Raw genomic sequence first — 6,633 nt, 5'->3', positions numbered from 1 at the left:
GCCTCTTTCACTTTCCTTTGACAAAAAGCACACTCTCTAAAAAAACATAACAAATCAAAAGATTAGATGGTGGACCTGGTCTTACAGGCATTATCCAAAGCCGCAGACATGTGTCCTCATGTTAATGCATAAAACCTTATTATTTACTCTGCACAGGTATCCACGCTTACTAATACAATTAATATCTGTTATTCATGGATCATTAAAAACAGCTGTCTCATGGATAGGGTTGGGAACCGAACCCTTCTGTTTTTTTAAAAGAACCGGAACCGTGAGCAATTTCTAAATTTCGGTTCCGAAAACGGTTCTGGTGCGACACGTGACCAAGTGCTGTGAGCAGCCTTGCGCCGGCGTTTCCCGTAAAGGATGTCACAAACCAAATAACAGAAACGCAGCCCTGCCTCTTTCATTACTGAGCACATTGTTTCCCATGACGCGCACTCCACAGACGCGCCGCGTCTTTAACTGCCGAACACATCGTTTTCCACGACTGTACGCGCACTCGCGTCTTTGATAAATGTGCCCGTTGTTTTGTCTGACTGAACATGTACCATCAGCACGCAGCTCCTGCCGCCACTAAATTACATTATATTTGTCCCATATTGTCATTAATATACATACTGACTTCAACTTGGATCACTAAATAAATAGACTGCTATTGTTATGTAAGTATGAGGGATAGATTATTTAGTGTACAAGTCATTTCAAGAGTGATAAACAAAGTGATAGAAAATATTTTCATGCATTTTAAATGTTTAAAAATGTGGAAACCACTCATTGCAGCACACCATCTCCTGACTGCATTATTATTTGTAAAACACGGGCTTTATGCAGTGTGTGTATACATGGTTATAAGTATAATATTTCATTAATTTAGGGAAATTAACAAGTGTCTTAGCCCTCAAGGGACTAGTTGGCCAACCAGCTTATTCCTGCTTGAAAAGCAAAATGTTATTGATAGTGTAAAAAACATCAACTTTGAAGCACATGCATTACTCAACATTACTTACTACCTTCCAGCAACTCTACATTCAATTAAGGTAAAGTAGTAAAAAAAAATTTATAATAATAGTTCATTTAAATGGAACCGGAATCGTTAGGCAAAACTGGAACCGGAATCGGAAACGGAAAATTTCTAACGATACCCAACCCTACTCATGGATGTGATGGACTATATTTGAATATGTTTAATTATGTTTATTTAATGTAATGGCTCTAAAATTAAATGCTAATCTCTGTTTAAGTGATTGATATGCAAAGAGAGTGTGTCTAATGCCAGCAACATGCATAAAAAAAGACACTCATACACTTCAGCCTGACATCATAAATCTAAGAATGCCATTGACCTGTAAAAAGAAAAATTAATAAATAATAAATAAAACAGATAAATAATGTTTATGTGGTTTAAAAAAAGGTTTTCTGCTTACATTCAATACTTAAGCTAAATGTAATTAATTGATTTTATTATTAGTATTATTATATGTTCTTTATATTATAATGATAGATAGATAGACAGACAGATAGACTTGTGTGTGCATGGGTATTTTCATCTAATTAACCTGTAATTGCATTGACTAAAGGTTAACGGTTATGATTTTGTGTTCTGTCTGTTTGGGTTCTGTTTGTTTGGGTTGAAAGAGGGTGGGAGAGAGGGAAAGAGGGAGGGAGCTTGGAGGAGAGAAAAGAGGAGAAGTCTTAGCAGATGGAGATGGAGGACCATTCTGTGTTTGAGCTGGATTCCAGCTGGGATTAGTGAGAGCTTGTCAAAGGCACTGCTTGGGCAGAATGAAGAGACGGAAAAAGCTGGTACGCTGCTCCTTTCATTTGATTATGAGCTTCTCTGAATATTTGCACTTTTTATAGCAATGATAATGGCTCTGGATGGGATTGGATATCTCTAACGGGCTGTTTCTCATTTTAGTCTTGAGTAAAGGATGTGGGAGATTGAGAGCGATGGAGCTGGTGCTTTGTTTTGAGGAGGCCAACTTGAGAGCTGTTGTTTTGAAGCATCATTAATGCTTGATGCCTCTGGTTTCATTATTTTTGCAGTGCATTCCTTTGGAAACGTAATTTCATACTTTACAAGATGTAATTTGAAAGATATTCTTCTCACGTGTGTGCATAAATCCTAGGGGAAGGGAAACTGTTTTATACGACAGGCTTCATTGTCATAATCTAACTTTCCAAAATCTAACTGCATTAAAATCAGGTCTGTACTATTTTGTTCTGGGACGTGGGGAGGTTGTCAGTTTCTTGTGCTGTCACTCTTGTTGGGCAAAGTTAAGTGTTTGTGATCATACACCCCTGATGTATTCCTAATATAGTCTAACCCACATTCATGACTAAAGCTCTTGAGCGAGTGAGTGTGCGCACATTGACTTCATAACACACACTTCAGCTTCCCACATGGCCCCAGCCTCTCTGAGACCACACGGGCTATACACACGCTTGCTGTTGCTTCCTGCTGACACTCCAAATGTATTCACGCTGAGAGCAGAAGGCATCTGTTTCCTTTCCGTTTTTAGATTTTCTGAAGTATTGGATATGCTGGCTGGCTTTGTTACTTTCTATAATTACAAACAGCTTTTACGCTACCTTCGGGAAATATTAGCATAACCGCAGATGCTATAACATTGGACAATTGTTCTAGCCTTTATCTCAGATATATCTTTATTTTTAATTGTTTATAAGACAACAGCTCTTTGAGGCTACAACTTAATCCTTAACCTTCAGAAAATGTTGATGCTCATTCTTGGAAGCTGTTTTATTCTCTACTTGATGGTACTGATTTTTGCCTTTTTTTGAAATCCTGTTAGCAAAAGTGGTGATATGAATATGGTTTAAAGCTTCTTTTTTTTTTCTTTTTTTTTGGTGATTAAAAAAAAATAAAACAATTGTATATAATTAATCAGAACATTAAAGATAAAAATTAAAATAATAGTAATAATGCCAATAATAATACAGAAAAAAAATAATAATACAGGCTCTAGACGTCTTTAAAACCGGCCACCTTTCATGTTTAGATATAGTTAGGTTTATGTATAAACTATATAATAGTTATCATAATAAAACATTGGATTTGTTCCTCTACTACTTTAGTAGAAGTCATAGGAACACCAGAGTGTGTGGAAAGTGCCTTCCTGTACATTCTGTGTCTCGAAGATATATCTCTCAAGGAACACTGAGAAAACCATGATGTTCATAAGTGGCCCTCCACTCCAAATTGCACTATCACAATGCATTTAAGAACAGAGTGCAAGGTGACTTGTGCGGCACCTGTGTTGCTGGACCAGCTGTGCCAAGCGTTCAAACATTGACTATTACCTTTAAAAGGTCATTCAAGTCAGAAGTGTATTGGCATGCACTCTGCATTTCTTTGTCTCGCTCCCTCCACCAGTTCAGCTGCTACTGTGTGTGTATCCTCTTTTAACAGCATTTTATGTAGCACATTAACTTGATGAATTATATTAACTTGAGCAACCGTGAGGAAAATATGCTTATGACTTTATCATTTTGAATGGTGGTCGAATGGCAGCCAGAAGCCATTAATTCTCATTGTTTAGGACTTCCTAGAGAGACAAACACTTTGCCTCAGAGTCTCACAGCAGGGCTCTTTATACAAAAAGGAGTTTTACTGTAGGGAACTACGCTTAAGTGTAGTTCCCTATAGAAAGAAAGCTCTGCCGTGAGCATAAATGTAAGTTCAATAATCTCACCACATGTAATGAGATACTATGTTAAAAACCTGTACAACTTAAAGGCTGAGTTAGTTGTTATTTTAAAAAGGGTGAGGATTTTTAGCTCCACATACTGAGCCAGAATTTAGAAATTAAGTTTATAGCATCTTCTGTTTTAAATTGATATCTGTTGCGACACACCAGAAGGGTTTGGATCCATTTGCAGTTTATTAAGAATAGTCAGACAATACAGGGTCAAATACCGGCAGGCAGAACAGTAGGGACAAGGCAGCGGCAGAATCGTGAACCAGGCGAGAGATCGGGGCAGGCGGCTAGAGAACAGAGTCCGGGTGAAACAATCCAAGTCGGGGCAGGCAGATAACAATCAGAGAAACAGGAAACAGTCCAAGATCAAAGTACAGAAAACAAAACACAGGTATAACACTCGGAAATGACAGCCGGGGCAAATCAAGACTTCGCAAGGAGTTCGTGAAATGGTGTGGCTTATATGTGTGTGTGTAAATGAGATGCAGGTGTGATTGTGTAATCAGGCCCAGGTAAGAGGGATGATGGGAAATGGAGTCTGAATGGAAGATTGCTAATACTCTGGGGACAGTTCCCTCTGGTGGTGCGGAGGAGGCGGTACGGGCGCCTCCTCTGTAACAGAGCCCCCCCCCTGCGAGCGGCTCCTGACGCGAGGAAGCAGGCGACGCCGGGGTCTTCCACGAGGTCGAGGGGCCGGTTTTTTCGGATGCGTCCTGTGAAACTCCTCCGTGAGAGTGGGGTCCAGGATATCTCCAGCTTTGACCCAAGAGCGCTCCTCCGGACCGAACCCCTCCCAATCAACCAGATACTGGAGGGTGCCGCCCCGGCGTCTGGAGTCTAGCAACTCGTGCACTTGATACGCCTCCTCGCCGTCAACCAGGATAGGCAGGGAGGTCTGCAGCCCGGCTCCCTCCTCCGTCTCTCCTCTCGGACCACCAGCGGGTTTAAGCAGTGAAACATGGAAGGTGGGAGAAATACGATAGTTAGAAGGTCGTTCTAAACGGAATGATACTGGAGTTATTTGTCTAGAAATTTTGAAGGGACCAACATACCTGGGACTGAGCTTTTTACATGGTAGCCGGAGGCGGAGATCTTTAGTCGAGAGCAATACCCATTGGCCCGGTGTGTACTCTGGACCGGACCGTCAAAGTCGGTTAGCTTGTTGTTCTTGTCATCTGACAGCATGAAGTAGGTGGGTGTGAGCTCGGTCCCAGACCTCCTCGCTGTGTTGCAGCCAGTCTGTGACCGAGGGTAGATCAGTGGGTTCGCCAGACCAGGGAAACAATGGTGGTTGAAAACCCAGGATGCACTTGAACGGGGTCATCCCTGTGGCTGGTTTCACCAGTGAATTCTGTGCGTATTCTGCCCAAAATAGATACCTGCTCCTGTCCGATTGTCGTTGCCGACAGTAGGATCTGAGAAATCGAATCACTTCCTGATTCAGACGTTCGGTTTGCCCATTGGATTGAGGATGGTACCCGGATGTAAGGCTGATGTTGACGTTGAGGTGTTTGAAGAAGGCGGACCATACTTTGAACGTGAACTGAGGCCCTCGATCTGACACGATATCTTCGGGTAGGCCATAGAATCTGAACACCTGGTTACAGAGCAGTTCGGCGGTTTCGAAGGCTGTGGGGAGCTTGGGTAGAGGAATTAGGCGGCAGGCTTTGGAGAATCGGTCTATGATGGTGAGTATGGTGGTGTTACCTTGGGAATTGGGTAGGTCGGTGATAAAGTCGATGGCGATATGAGACCAAGGTCGTTGTGGTGTCTGCAGTGGTTGTAGCAGGCCGGCCGGGAGTTGTCTGGGTGACTTGGAAGTCTGACACATGATACAGTCCTGGATGAATTTGGTGGTGTCGGTCAGCATAGTGGACCACCAGAATCGATTCTTGAGCAGGTGAACTGTGACAGTGATTCCAGGATGGCCTGAGCTGGGTGTAACGTGTACCTGAGAGAGCAGTCACTGTCATTGGGGTTCCGGCACATAAGTGAGGTTGGCAGGGCATTCGGGAGGCGGTGGATCTTGGAGGTTCATATGTTCGATCTCAGTCATAATATCCCACTGTACAGGTGCCACGAGAAGGCTTCCAGGTAGGATAGTGTCGCTAGAGGTGGCTTGGACTCTTTCCTCGGTTTGGCGTGAGAGAGCGTCGGCCTTAGTGTTCTTGGAACCCGGTCTGTATGTGACGGTGAACCGAAATCTGGTGAAGAACAACGCCCACCTAGCCTGTCTGGGGTTTAGACGTCTAGCCGAACGCAGGTACTCCAAGTTTTTATGATCGGTTAGGATGGTAAACAGGTGAGTGGCCCCCTCCAGCCAGCACTTCTCGAGCGCTAGTTTCATGGCAAGAAGTTCACGGTTGCCCACGTCTTAGTTCCGTTCGGTGGCGCTCAGTTTGCGGGAGAAGAAAGCACATGGGTACATCTTAGCGGGGGAACCATGACGCTGAGATAGTATAGCGCCTACCCCGGTATTAGAAGCATCGACCTCCACAATGAATGGGTGTTCTGGGTCTGGATGTCGGAGAATAGGGGTAGTAGTGAACCGAGTTTTTAATTCGTCGAAGGCCAGACGTGACTCTGGGGACCAATTCAGTCTGGATGTGTGACGTTTGGTCATGGTAGTCAGAGGGGCGGCGATCGAACTGAAACCCCTGATGAATCGCCTGTAGAAGTTTGCAAACCCCAGTAAACGTTGCAATTCCTTGACTGTCTGAGGTTGGGGCCACTCCAACACTGCCTTGACTTTCCTCTCGTCCATGGCTACCCCCTCCTGACTGATAATATACCCGAGGAACGAGGTGCTAGTTCGGTGAAACTCGCACTTCTCAGCTTTGGCGTAGAGTTGATACTTCATGAGGCGTTTCAGCACAGATCTAACCTGGTGGATGTGTTCCTCCAGAGTGTT

The sequence above is a fragment of the Sinocyclocheilus grahami genome, unplaced genomic scaffold (genome assembly GCF_001515645.1).
Source record: "Sinocyclocheilus grahami isolate Dianchi unplaced genomic scaffold, SAMN03320097.WGS_v1.1 scaffold409.1, whole genome shotgun sequence".
In the NCBI taxonomy this organism is placed as follows: domain Eukaryota; kingdom Metazoa; phylum Chordata; class Actinopteri; order Cypriniformes; family Cyprinidae; genus Sinocyclocheilus; species Sinocyclocheilus grahami.
This window is presented reverse-complemented; position numbering follows the sequence as displayed.